At 38.3% G+C, this 14556-nt stretch overlaps 1 long non-coding RNA gene across 1 annotated transcript in view; it reads left to right on the top strand.

Moving 5' to 3' along the window:
• Positions 1–14556, top strand: part of LOC103456694 (uncharacterized) — an 81180-nt gene that overhangs the window by 4705 nt on the left and 61919 nt on the right. The window contains exons 2-3 of the long non-coding RNA XR_001776006.1: positions 2232–2281; positions 7066–7185. This is a non-coding gene — a long non-coding RNA (uncharacterized LOC103456694). The remainder of the gene's footprint in view (positions 1–2231; positions 2282–7065; positions 7186–14556) is intronic.

Genomic DNA, 14556 nt, shown 5'->3' with positions numbered 1-14556 from the left:
TTATGAGATCTGAACTCAATACTTCGGACACCCGCTGATTTTATTCTTCACTTTTCTGCTTGAACACGTCAACTTCACACACAGCTGAGTGGTTTCTTTTAAATCCAGCTGTATGAAATGCAGGAATATAGTTATCTTACAGTCTTGGACCGATTCTGAAACGCTTTCTCAAAGATCTTTTTACCTCCGTCTATAATCAACTATTGATTACCGGGTCTAAAAAACCCCACACCCCTCTGCCATACCACCCTTTCCATCACTGCTCTCCACTTCACCCTTGTTTCTCAGTGAAAACCATCACATTTTCACAATGGGAGACGTGTAATCTGCAGTATGAGACATGGTGGCACAGAAGTTTGTAGAGCCAAGACAGCTGCTCGCTTCTCACAGCTGTAATTGGTAGACCAATGCTGCACCGTTTGACAGATTGTGGAAGATAGTTTCCCCAGACATTCTGTAGAGATGTACAACTAGGGCCTGGCTGGATGTGACGTGAACACATTTTACATCACCAAATATAACATCTCAAGAAAGTCTACAGGTGGCAGCTCCTTCCAACCGAGAGCTTCAATTCTTTATAACGAATCAGCGATGTGGGCCACTCGCATGTTTAAGTGAAGACGAAGGAGATTTTTAGACTTTATGTCTCTTTTCTGGAGCCACTTGGGAGGCCACAAGCTAAGGTAAAGGTAATAATTATAAGTACAGCTGACATGAAACACAAGTCTTGTCTATGTATTAGCAGAACAACTTTGTACGGTTTTGAGAACATTCCTTTTGCACATTTTTGTACTTCAATCCGGGTCTCAACTGCTTCTGAAAAAGCACAAGCTCTTAAAAAAGAAACCCCTTCATGTTTTTCTGGCATTAAGTTAGTATTTTTTGTGTCTGGAAAATGAGCCTCTTGATTAAATTGCATTCCACAGGCACTGCGTCGTTACCTAGCAACCCCAGCAAAGCCCAGCCCGGTTACCTAGCAACCCAAGCAGAGCTCCAACACTTTTGGTCAACTGGCTTTACCACTGAATCTGCGTTTTGTTGTTGACTTACTGTGCAGAAACCACTTTCGACATTCTTTTTGGTTGTGCAGGAGGCTCCACTTCTGCTTTTCAAAGATGTACATCTGTTTGGAGCCATTTTCAAGTACGAATGTAAACATTGACAAAAAGCCCTAAACCCTAAAACAGCTCAAAACTAACATCTCATTATCTAAGAATGACATTGTGCAAAAAAATTAAAAAACATGTTTTGTATAGACCATAAACCTAACCTGTATAAGGAAGCATAATAGGTCAACCGTTTAAAGAAAGTATATTTCAGAATGTGCACACAAGCTAACTTTGCTTTAACCAAACTTACACAGCCAACAGCAGCATTTTATAAAACTAATATCTGGAACTTTAGCAGTATGTCACAATTTAAGCTGTTTACAGTTGGACTTTCCACCATTTTAAAAAGACTGCAAATCAATAAATCCATAGTCAAACCTTGAGGTCCAAAACGTTCGATCGATTCTGGCGGAAGAGCACAAGCAGCGTCAACCTGCAAAGAAAATACTGAGACATTTTGGAGAAATTAGCTGCATAATTTCCATTTTGATTTTACACCTAAACATGTTTTTTTTTTTGTTTCTAATTGAATATTACGTACAGCTTTCAGTTGGCCTGAGGCCTGTGGCTTTAATGTGAGCAAATGCTAAGTATATCAGGGTGCATGACTAATTTTTAAAGTAAAACAACCATGATCCACTTAGTTTCCTCTGAGGATTACATTACTTTTAATCTGGCTGAGTAAAAGCCAAGATGAAGGCTGACAAATGATATTAGCTCAGTGTATGAATACTTTATAGTACTTAGATTAGATCTCAACCAGACAGTTGCGTGACTAAAGGAGCAGAAATGTCACATTTTTCATTTTAAAAAGAATGAAGGTAGTTGATCTTTCTGAATGTGGACATAATATTTCATTTTCTTCATTTTTAAGGCTGATTCCAGGTTTAAAATTTAAGGCAGCAGGTGAAAGTCAAAAGGTTTTTAGGGAGAGATTTGACAGGAGGATAGAGAAGCACTGAAGTCTACATAAAAAGGAAACTAGTCTGCATCTGTTATCCATTACACTAATTATGTTTGTCTAGCCGTAGCGCTAACCATTAGCATTAGCAGTAGGTCTCAGTCTTCTACCAAAGACAACTGCTAAAATCTGACGCCACTCCATTTTTGTTTCCATTTCAGAGATTTTCGTGTAATTTTCCCCTGGGGGTTTTGGAGCAGCGCCACCACAGGTGAGGAGGGGAACGGGTTTTAGTTTGAAACCGCACCAACTGAAAATTTAACAAATGTTGCAATTCTAGACCCCAATATAAAAGCGAATCAGCTTGCACCGCTATTTGAGTAGCTGTAATCTTCTCTAACTGTTAGCCTGAGCTGCTGCAAACTTTCTGTCAGCTGCTACCACAAGTAGCTCTTAGCTATATTCATTGTAAGCGTTATTTATTTTGCTTGTAGCTTTAATAGTTGCTCAATTGAATAGCTTTTAGCTTGAGTGACTGTTAGCATAACTAACTCTGTTTTAGTAGTTATTTATCCACTAATTTGACTAACTGTTAACAGTATTCAGCAGCTACTTGTGCTAATAATTATTCAAGCTAACAGATGAAATGTTAGCTGTTTCATAGCTCCTGCACTGATTAGGAGCTATTCAAAAGCTAACATTTCATCTGTTAGCCTGAACAGTTGTTAGCACAAGTAGCCGTTGACTTCGGTAGCTTTAAGTAAGCATAGATGCTCAATTCAGTGGCTGTTAGTTTAAAAACTTTAGCTTGATTAGCTGTTAACATGAATAACTGTTTTAGCTTGTGTAGCTGTTAGCTTAAATCGCTTTAGTGGGTAATTTAGTTGTCTCCCAGTTTGAGTAGCTGCTAAAAGTAGATTTTAAATAGCTCTTAGTCGGATTAATGGCATTATTGTAGCTGTACTTGTTAGCCTGAATAGCTTTTAGCATAAGTACTCTAAAAGAAATCAGCCTGAGCAGATATTTTTCTTTTTTTCTTTGTATAAATAGTAGAAGATTTAAACAGTACAACAAAAAAAAAATCCAGATTGAAAATACAGTTAAACCGCATTCTGCTAGACTGCTTTGACTGCTATTTCCAGAAAAATGCTTTTGAATAGTTTTTGGCTTGTGTAGCTTCCAGTAACCTAACCTAACCCTGGTGTAGTAGTTTCAGTTTGGAGAAGACGGTAAAGTGGACTGTACTGAGTGCTAAGCAAGAATAAACCCTAAACACTACGTTAGCAAGCCTACAATCACATATAGTTCCTGACATGTTTACATTTTAAAACTTTTACCGTTGTACCTCAGAGATTTTTCAAAAATCTGCAAAACGGAGTTCCTTTAAGTGCTTTTTCAAACTCTCAGAACTCCGACGGTAAAAACAGTAATTTAGCTTTGCAGAACCAATGCTACTCACTCAACGTTGACACTTTGGAAGAAAGACGTACTAAAGTCTGGAATAAACACATCATAACAGAACAATTGTAGGCAACCAGAGAGATGCATCGGCAGTGTTTGGGAGGTAAATAACTGGGTTTGTCAGTGCAGTCTGGTGGGTTGGAAGTGTGTCTACATGGGTGTAAAAGCACGAGCTAAAGCGGGGAAAAAACACTCTGAAGTCAAAAGTTTTAGATTTGGTCAGAAGTTTACATATGTGTTAGTTTTAGGCTTCAAATGTTGCATTTGAATATTAATTAATGATGCTCAGAATCAATAATTTGGTCAAGTGTTTTCCATTTATTTAGGATTTTACTTTTAATCCGTACATTGTTTTTTTTTAGGAAACTATGACTGAGACTGTGTGTCACAGCAATTACAGCCCCACAAACATCACCATTTGTAATTTGCTTCTTCTGGACACCAGCCGCATAAAGAAATGTGATTTGTGTCACTAAGCTGTAGATGGTATTTTCAAATTCATTGGTATTCATTGATGCTTTCAGTGAACAAACGGTGCAGAAAATGGTAAAACTTCATTAATTGGAATTTATAAATCAAATGCACAAATATAAACATACAGAACTTATGTGGAATTAGGTCACTGAGCTTTTTATATTGTTTTATTCCATAACTCTCACCAGTTGCTTCCTGACAGATTATTTCACTTATTACAAGACATTTTCCCATAAGTTAAATCATCTGCCAGTGGAACTAGTACTTTTTATCAGTATTAAGGAATTACTGACTTAAAACAAGCTCTTATTTCTTGCTGAAAAGTTACTTGTAAGTTAGTTTTGTCTTATATCAAGCGTACTAAGATATTTGTGGTAGAAACCAGACAAATCTCCTTCAGACTAGCAACAGCAGCAATTGGCAAACTGCGAGTCCATTGAGTTTATATGAATTACTTCTTATTCCAATGCTATAAAGAACGACGTTAAAAGGTTAATGGAGAAAAGTTGTGATGATGTCATGAAGGCGGAGTTTCGGAAGGAACAGGAGCTTCTTAAAGGGACAGAGTCCTAATTTCAAGTTGTTAAACTGCGAAATCAAATTTCCTCTGATATACTTTCAAATTGTTAATATTGATGAAGAGTCAGGAATGTGAGGCTGCTTGCTTTTTTAGTTTCTTTGAATGAAACAAATATTACAGAAATAAGATTTACAGATCGACATTAAGTGAGTAGCAAAAGGTGCAAACTCAGAAAATTATGCAGTGAATTTTTTCAACAAAGCAACTTTATGTCTCAGTAAGAAATCAGCTCAAACTTACATTTTTAAATCACTTTTGATTCATCAGCTTTAAATGGATTCAGCCATGCTATTTCCTACTGCATATCTCAAAAAACATCCAGTTTTATCACCGTTTCCTGTTTCAGCAGACTTCAAAATAAGAGCTTCTTGCCTAAACGTGTGTCTTCCAACTCCTAATTGTAAAAACGTCCTGTAAAGGCAACAACGTCGAGTTTTTCTAACATGTTTTATAACAACTGAAGGTAAAATAGTTATTTTCTATGTCTGTATGTGCCTTGAAAATATATAATGCTGCCCATTAAAGTTTGTTTCAAGAGTCTGTTGAACTCTAACCAACTTCGTCTGAAGAGAATAAGGAGAGTGAAGAGACTTACCTGTACAGACAATGAGATTATCCAAACACAATTAAACTCTGGGGCCTCGTCTTGCAAGGTTTGAACCCATTTCCTTTTCATCCGTAACTTCCATCCTTTACCTCCGCGCCTCATTGTTGTGTGATTAACTCCTGAGCACCAACCGGGGAGTCTATAGTCCCATTACCCGGATCTCTGGTCGGGACAAAACATTTGCTAATCGCCAATCACGAGCAGGAGCATGGCTCTCGAATCTCTGCCAGCTCTATAATGTGAGAGTTGGCGCCGCCAGCTCCTTGAGAGAGAGCCGCTGTCTTTCTGCAACACTCCATTCGCTCAAATGCATTTAGCTTCTGCCGCCACGGTGTTTCACCACGCAAAGCCTCCAACATGGAAAGTTCACTTTATCCCCAGAATGGGATTTACTTTGGGGAGCTAGACGGATGTCAGCGACACAAACAGCATGCTGTAATTTAATTTCAGCAGCTGCATACCGGCAGCGGCGACGGAGGATTATTTGGGACCTTGTAGGTGGGAAAAAGGAGAACATTTCTGGCGAAAAGGTCAGAAAATTTGAGAAATTTGCCTCGAGAGTTTTTTAAAGAAAATTTCTGAGAATAATTTCAAAATTTCTGAGTTTTTTCTAGCAAATTTTGGAGTTTTGGAGCTCAGATATTTTTTTAGCTCATTTTAGGGTAAATTTTAAACTTTTGAAGCTCCAGAAAAGAAAAAAAACCTGATTTTTTTCTAGAAATATTACTTTCTGACTTTCAACATTTCCAAGTCTGACAATATCTGAATTCTACCAAATGTTTGACTTTTCAAATCTGAACATTTTCAAGTTTTTTCTGAAAGATTTCTGAGTATTTTTCTATCAAATGCTGGACTGTTGGAGTTCAGTAATTTCTAAGTTTTTTTTCTAGATGATTTTAGAGATTTTTTCTCTTACAGATTTTTGACTTGAAGCTCCATAAAAAAAATATTTTTTCCTGAGTTTCAGAAGTTTCAAATTTCTGACAATCTCAAAATTTAAATGTTTTTCTAGAGTAATTATGAAATTAATCTTAAAAGTTCAAAGTTTTTCCTAGCAAATTTCCGAGTTTTCAAACTCAAAAATTTCCAAATTTTTTGTAGAAAATATCTAAGTTTAATTTCAACAGTTTTTAATTTCCATTTTTTCTTTTCTAGATAATTTGAGTTTTTTTCATGCCCATTTTTGACTTTTGGAGCTCCATGTTTTCTCTAGAAATATCAGTTTCTGGGTTTCAAAAGTCCAAATTTTTGGAAATTTCTGAGTTTTTCTTCTAGTGAATATTCAATTTTCAAACTTGGAGAATTCCAAATTTTTTCACAAATATTTCTCGAAAGATTTCTAGAGTTTTTTTCTAGAACATTTTTTGACTTTTGGAGCTCAGAAATTTCATGTTTTTTTCTAGATAATTTTTATCTTGCAAATTTTTCACTTTTGAAGCTCCAGTAAAAAAAATTCTAGAAATAACAATTTCTGAGTTTCAAAATTCAATTTTTTAAAATTTCCAACTTTTTTCCTGACATTTTTATTTTAGTTAAGTTTATAATGTTTTAGTTTTTTGGCATGAATGTACTCCTCTTTTCTGCAGCGGCCCTCATACAGCGTCACATCTGGCTATATCTGTGGAGTTGGTTTTAGTAGAGCCATTTTCCATATCTATTTGGATGTTAAAATTGTACGTGTGCAGAGACTGCAGTTGGCATGAAGGCATCAAAGCAAGAGAAAGTGCTTTAGGCTTTCAGGTGGGTATTGAATGGTTTCTTCTAACTGTGAGTGTGGTCCTAGCTGCAAGGTTCTGCTGGATTCCTGCAGAAACATGAGACCCAGGGATGTTCTTTTTTTTGTTTTGTGTCTAAACTGAACTAAACTCCAGCCACAGCAGTGTCGGTGTCTGCTCAGCTAGCTCCTGCTGATAATGAACTACTGTTACTGCAGGCGCGGAGCGGGAAGACAGCTGAACTGCGCCAGGCTCGGTGAGAGCTGAAAGGCCTGCTGAGAACAATGGCTGACATGAGGAGAAACATGCAGGATCACCACCTGAACTTCTGCAGGAAGGTAAACAAGTTCAGGTTTATTCACCTGCTAGCGAAGGTTTGTTAGAGAACCTTGGAGGATCTCACCAAGTCGCCTTGGTCTAGTTTCTGGACAAAGCTTGAAATAAGTCAAACATACCTTAAAAGTAACTTTTCAGCAAGAAATGTGAGTCTAAGTCAATAATTCTTTAATATTGATGGAAAAAGTGGCAGATCATTTCATTTATGAGAAGACGGTTCCAAAGCGCCAGTGGAACTAGAACTTTTCCCACAATATTAAGGAGTTACTGACTCAAAACAAGCCCTCACGTTAGTTTTGTCTTATTTTCATTATAATATCTGCACGAAAAGCTAGAAAAATACTTAGTAAGACTTTGTAATAAAACACTATTTAAAGGGAAATAAACAAACTTTCCTACAGTAAAAAAAAAAGTTCAGGACAAGAAAGAATTAACTGACAAAACGCAAAAGATTTTTAAGTTACTACTTACTCATTTTAGGCCTAATAAAGTAAATTCAGTTTATTTTAGATGCATTTTTTAACCTTTTCATTACCAATATTCAAACTAACTTCACATCGTAGGTATCTGGACTGAAGTCATGAATTTCTTTGTACCTAAACAAGTGAATTAGTTATTTTGGTAACTTTCTCTGCCATCACTGCGTATTACAGAAGTGGATCGTCCCACTGAGTGATTAATAATTTTCCGTGTCTTAGATGATCCCGGTCTGTTCAGCGTGTGTTGCTACACATTCCCAAATGTATTTGTTAATCCAAAATAGCAGCGTAACGAGTCTTTTAAACTACATCAATTCAGCCTGAGCATTCTTAATTATGATATGTAATGAAAATCATAATTGATGAATTGACTCGTGGCTGGGTAATGAATTGCTTTCCATGCACGTTTTATGCCAATTCTGCCCTGACTTTGAATAAACCCTAATTATCAACATTAGTGAATGTCAATGCCTTAATATTTAATAAATCCTGGATAATCCCATAGCAATCAATTTAGATCAAAATCGCTCTCCACCAAAAGGTAGAAAGGCTCTGCAACTCATCCACTGTTCGCCATAATGATGCCTATTTATATGCAGGAGCTTTTTCAAACTGCACGATGGATAATTACTTTATTTACTTCTAATCATGTCAATGAACCATTGTGCAAGGGTTAGATTGCCGGAGCTCGTTATAATTAATATTTTTCTCTTTTCAGTATCATATTAGGGGATTTGGTGGAGCAAAAGGCCCGGTTTGAATGGGATTTGGTCAGTATATGCCTCAGCATGAGATGGAAATAATAATTGTTTCGTATAGCTCAGTGTGACATAATCATAAAAACTGCTATTCATCTGTTTGTCCCCCATTTATGGCTCTAGGTGGCTTTAAATAGATTTGTCGAGCCCCTCTGCATTCTGCTGCCACGGAAAAACCAAACAAATCTTGTTGTGTTCAACAGCCTGAATACTAATCTGGAATTAATGTATGAGAACAATGCAATATTTACATTCATTTCATGCAAAGTCAATATTTATGCAGCTAATGTTTAGTTCAGTAATTACTGACGTTAATTTAATTTATTGCCGGTAATTCGGTCTGCTTTTATCATTTGTTTGCGCAGAGATTACACCCCGAACCGTTCGACTTTCCCCTCCATCGAAGGGAAACACAAGTAGGTTCATGGTTTTGAGCAAAACTGAAAGAAACTATAGTCCTAATAGTTTCTTTCAGTGAAACTATTTGGATTCTCTTTAATCTAATAGGTTTAAAGGGAAACCTATTATTAGAAATTCACATTTTGCACAGTTTTGTACTTCCATTAAGGTTTCTACTGCTTCTAAAAAACAGCTCAAGCACTTAGGAACAAACTACCCAACTAATAAATTAATGTTTTCTGGTGTCTGGAAAATGTGACGACACAAACCAGCAGGCACTGCGCCGTTACCCAGCAACCCCAGCAGAGTTCCACCCGTTGCCTAGCAACCACGGCAGAGTTCCACCAGTTACCTAGCAACCCAAACTGAGCTCCAGCATGCTCGGTCAACCGGTTTTTGATCTAAATGTAGAAAAAGTAACGGATGAATTGAGAAGATGCAAAGCTGGAAAGAAAACCAAATCTAGAAAATCTCTGTGAGGTTTTCAGGGTTCCTTATTTTTCCAGACTCACTTTTATGACGTTTCTTTTAGGTTTTATTACATTCTGGTCATTTTTGTTTGAATCAAAATTCACTTTTTGCACATTTTCATACTTTTGTTTGGGTCTCAACTGCTTCTAAAAACAGCCCAAGTGCTTAAAGAAACACCTGCCTTTTTTGGCAATAAGTAAATTTATTTTGGTGTCTGAAAGACTTTAAGTCATAATTAACAGGCACTGCGCCGTAACCTAGCAACCCAAGCTGAGCTCCAGCAAGTTTGGTCAGCTGGTTTTACCGCTATATGCGCTGTACAATGGCTGATGGAAAACACAGGTGTTTTGTTGCTGACTTTTGACCAATCAGAAAGCCCTGCTGCATTCCTGTTGGCTGTGCAGGCGGCTCCACTTCTGCTTCTCAAACATGTACAGGTGTATAATTGTGCGTCTGTTTGCAGCCATTTCCATGTGCGAGTGTAAACTTTGAGTTGGGGGATACGGACAGAAGAAACTTATTTGAATTTAAAGTGACAACAGCTAATTCTGAAAGGGGCTCAAAATACTCAATCTCATTATCTGAGACTGAATTTGTGCAGAAAATGTAACGAACACTCATAATATGCACTGTCCCATTGAAATGAAATCAATAAATCAATTTGTAAGGTATGTTCAGGGTGTTTTGCATGTTTGCTACATGATTTATGGAGCTTTTCGTGTCTTTATCACATAAAATACACATAATTTTGAAGCTATAATGAGAAAAAAGTGAAAAAGCTCCATGGCGCTGTACTTCTGTGGGCGGCCCACTGTCTTATTAGTGAAAAGAAAGCTCGTCTGCTTTTGAGGAAACTGTCTTCCGCTCCCTGAGCTCCACAAAGCAACCAAAGGAGCAACGGAAAGAGGTGAAATATATGCAATATATGCACGGTTCAGGAAAATGTATGCATCCTCTAAAACCATAAGGCAGCAGATTTATTCCAGATTTTGCAAAAACAGAAACGCAAGCAGATTTACGTCTAACTTCTGCACTGGTACTCTAATAAATGGAATACTAACCCAAAACCAATTAAGCTTTTCACCATGACCGTCTCCTCTCTCTGGGGGATTTTGTGCAGCAATAAGTTTTTAATTGCTGTGGCCCCAGTCTTTTTTATCTCTCTTTTCATCTCTGTATTGCAACGTTAACGTTAATTTGCTAGACTCGCAGTCGAAGAATCAGCGACTTTAATGAGGGGTTAAAATAATCAGATGCTTACCTTGGTCACCACCGAGGATACGGCAAATTTGAAAAGTATCCTATTAAATACAAGTTTTTTTTCTTAGAAATAAAGACAAACTTGTGTTTCTTTTAATGGGGGTTTAATGAAAATGTTTCCTTCTAAACGGACTGTGAAATCAGAGTTTAAAGGACTCAGAATGATGTAAAGCAGCTGATATTAAAACCCAGCGGAGCCATTATTTGAGGGTACCTAGATAAGAAATGTCTCTGATTCCAGAGCAAGTGGGATCCTCGGCTATCAGATACAATAAAAGAAGACAGTAGGAAGAGCCAGTTAAGCTCCGTGTCACAATCCTTCCCATCTCCAAACCCAAAGTGAGGTTTCTCCGCACTCTCCCCGAATTTCTCCCTTCAGAAATTACCATTTACCAATTACACGGTGTCAGGAGTGATTCATATCTCTTTAATGAGAAATGACAGTAGATAGAGGAGAGCCACCTCTGGTTTGATTTCACTCCCAGTGGGACGGGATGAGCTGTTGACAGAAGCGGACGGCAGACGGAAACGGTGGGAGAGGAAGCCGTCAGTTGGGTCGTCGATGATCCGACGGGGGAACCGCAGGAAGGAGGAGAAAACCTCTCAATCACCGACCCGCTGTCCCAAAATGAACCTGGGCTCAGTGGTTATTACATCCTTGAAGGGATTCGTTTTGAGATGTTGCTGGATTTTTTTTGCACGTCTCAGATTCTCTGATCTCAGTTTTATAGGCTTTAGAAACATCTGTTGTTCATTTAAGCCTTAAAGGTGACCAATTATGCTTCACTGAACGGGTTAGGATATGTTTGTGGTCTATAAAAAGATATTTATTACTTTTTTTGTGCAAACGTTTTCTTAGGTAATGAGATTTTAGTCAGAATGAGCTGTTTTAGGGCGTCTTGTCACTTAAATCCAAATTGGCTGGCCATGCCCCCAACTCAACGTTTACACTTACACAGGAAAATGTCTGCAAACAGATGCACAATTATATAACCGTATGTGTTTGAAAAGCAAAAGAGGAGCCTCCTGCACAATCAACAAGAATACCTCAAATGGTTTCTGGAAGGTAAGTCAACAACAAAAGCAGTTGTAGGATTTCTCTTTTGTCTTTGGTGAAAGATCTGGAGCCATTTCTCCCCCTGGACTCTCGCATTTGTTTTGGTTGTTTTTACCCAGAATGCCCTGCGCTGTAGTCCACTTCCTGCTTTTGGAGCGGCCTCTAGTCCATTTGGTGTTCACATATACATTCAAACCGCACCAGAGTTCACTTCAACCAAAGCACGGTTGGCTTTTTTGATTCCCCTCCCCAAACGAACTGGATTAAAGTGGATTCTACTGGGCAGGTGAGATTAAACCCTTACGATGCCTTAAGCTTTGTTTCTTTACCACTGGACTGGCAGTTTCTACGGAGAGATGTCAAACAGTTAAACTTTTCTAAAGCCTTTCATTTACCTTCTTCTTGATGTCTCAGCGGCTCAGGATTGCCACATTCACCTTTAGAAACAGACCTGTGAGTAATGTTGCGATCAAATTAGGTAATAAGTAGTTGACCACATGCCGTGACTGCTGGAGGAGAAAAAGTCCTGTGGCTGGAGAAAATAATTTTACACCTAATCAGGAAGTTAGCAATCACCCAGGCCCAGATCTTTAGGTCTGCTGCAAAGCGGCGTTGAGTGTTGTGATGTGCTGGGTAGCAGAAAAAGTTTCTCTGATTTTTAACGTGGTTGATTTGTTCATAAACTGACCATCAACGTGTTCTGGTTTTCTGGCGCAGTCAGAGGTGAGGGCACGAGGGAGGGGAGAGGGCTATAAACAGGCATTCACATCATAAAAGGACTTTCTGCAGCAGCGTTGGCCTCTGCACACCTCTGCATGAACTCCTCAGCTACCCTATACTTGCATGCTTGTGTGAGTCCGTGTGTAAATTTAAACCAATTCTCCAGAGGCCGACTCCTGCCGCGTGGTCTTGCCTTGACTCTTGATTGCTACAATCAGTTTTTTTTTTTTCTTCTGAGGTTAGACGGACACACAGCTTGCACTCTTACATGAAATACACTCTCCTTCAGTGCCGTTATGTGAAGAATACGTCAGGAAACCAAGAGATGTTTGAAGACCACAGTTGATTATCATCTTGGAACATAATCACAAACGTCTGAGCCAGAGGCAAAGATAAATAGCGTGTGAGTACTATCAGAGCTGTTCAGTTCTAGATTCTTTCAACTATTTTTTTTTCTTTGAACAAGAAAAAGCAAAGCAGAAGCTGTGAACGAAACAAGCTTAGACCCCACCATCCTTTCACCCTGTTTAACAATATTTTCTGTGATGTTAGACAAACCAAAGCTGTGATTTCAAATACAGAAATATCAGGATTTTCTAACGGAGAAATACTTTAACTTTACGTGAAACCATTAGTACATTCTGTGTTGGTGTTGTTGACTCTTTCAGGGTGAATTCACACCAGTCCTGTTTGGTTTGCTTAATCAATCTGGTTTGTTTGTCTAAGACAGTGTTTTTCAACCACTGTTCGTGATCGTCAGGTGTGCCGTGGAAATTATTCAATTTCACCAACGGTACCGTATTTTCCGGACTATAAGCTGCTACTTTTTTCCTTAACTTTGAACCATGCGGATTGTAGCCCGATGTGGCTTTTCTGTGTATTTTTCTTCAACCACCAGGGGGCTCTCTAGCAGGAAGTGAATCATTAGAAGTCAAAATTRTAAATCAAAAGAAGAACGTGCTAATTTTCAACCACATGCTAGCAGCAGGCACGACAGAGAAACGTTTTCAAACTCATATCATGCAGCTTTTAAGTTGCGGGTTGTCGATCTGGCACTACAGGAGGGAAATGGAGCCGCTGCACTTAAGCTCGGTGTGAACGAAACCATGGTTCGGCTTTGGAGACGGAGTGCAGCGTCCTTAATATATGCAGATTTATTACGACGCCGCTCTCTGCTGGGTCCTTATGGAAAACCGAGAGCAGCTTCCAGTTTTTATTTTTTTAAAATGAAGGTGCTAGTATCTCACATTAATTCTGCCCAGTAATGTGAGAGGTAAATCCATCCATTTTCCTAAATCCTCACTCACCTTCTGAAGGAAGTTAGCTAAGTTGAGTTTAAAGAGGTTTTTAAGGTTACTATCAACAAACCYCCCTAAATATTTGAAATCCCCAGGAGACCATTTGAAATTAGACARTTTTTTAACTTTACTGTGGTCAAAAGCAGACATTCGTAAAACCTCACTCTTTTCCAGGTTAACTTTGTATCCAGAAAATGATACAAAGTTAACCTATATTTACTCAGTAACTCCTGAAGGTGACAAAGAAAGCCTTCTGGATTGGTTAAAAATAAAATCATGTCGTCTGCAAAAAGCGAAATGTTGTGTACCAATCTCAAAACCACTAGTATTAGAATTTATTCTAACGGCCTCAGCCAGGGGCTCGATGGCGAGCACAAAGAGGGCAGGACTAACTGGATCTCCCCGTCTGTTGCCTCTATACAGCCAGAATGAATCAGAGGTGATCCCATTGGTGACAACTCTAGCTAGAGGAGATCTATAAAGAGATTGTATCAAATTGACAAAGACAACACCAAGCCCAMATTTCCWTAAGAAATTGGGGCCTTAAGAAATGTTGCCTAACAACCATATCAAAAGCCTTTTCGGCATCAAATGATGCAGCTATACTTGGTATCTTTGTTTGTCAGCAATATGTRTCATGTTAAACAATCGTCTCAAATTATTAGAGGAAAATGTATTTAGAATAAACCCAGTTTGATCGGGGTTGATCAGTAAGGGTAGATACCTTTCCAATTCTTTTGCTATCATTTTTGTAACTAATTTATAATCGGTATTGAGGAGTGAGATTGGTCTATAAGAAGAACATTTTAGAGGATCGTTCCCCTTGTTATAGATGACTGTTATAGCAGCTTGAGCAAAGGAGTCTGGAAAACCCCCTTCTCTTCTACCTTGCTCGAGAACATCCATCAAAAGTGGTGCTAGAAGGTCTAGG

Source organism: Poecilia reticulata, linkage group LG20 (genome assembly GCF_000633615.1).
Source record: "Poecilia reticulata strain Guanapo linkage group LG20, Guppy_female_1.0+MT, whole genome shotgun sequence".
NCBI lineage: Eukaryota > Metazoa > Chordata > Actinopteri > Cyprinodontiformes > Poeciliidae > Poecilia > Poecilia reticulata.
The sequence above is the reverse complement of the archived record's forward strand: the minus strand, read 5'-3'. Positions and strand labels throughout refer to the sequence as shown.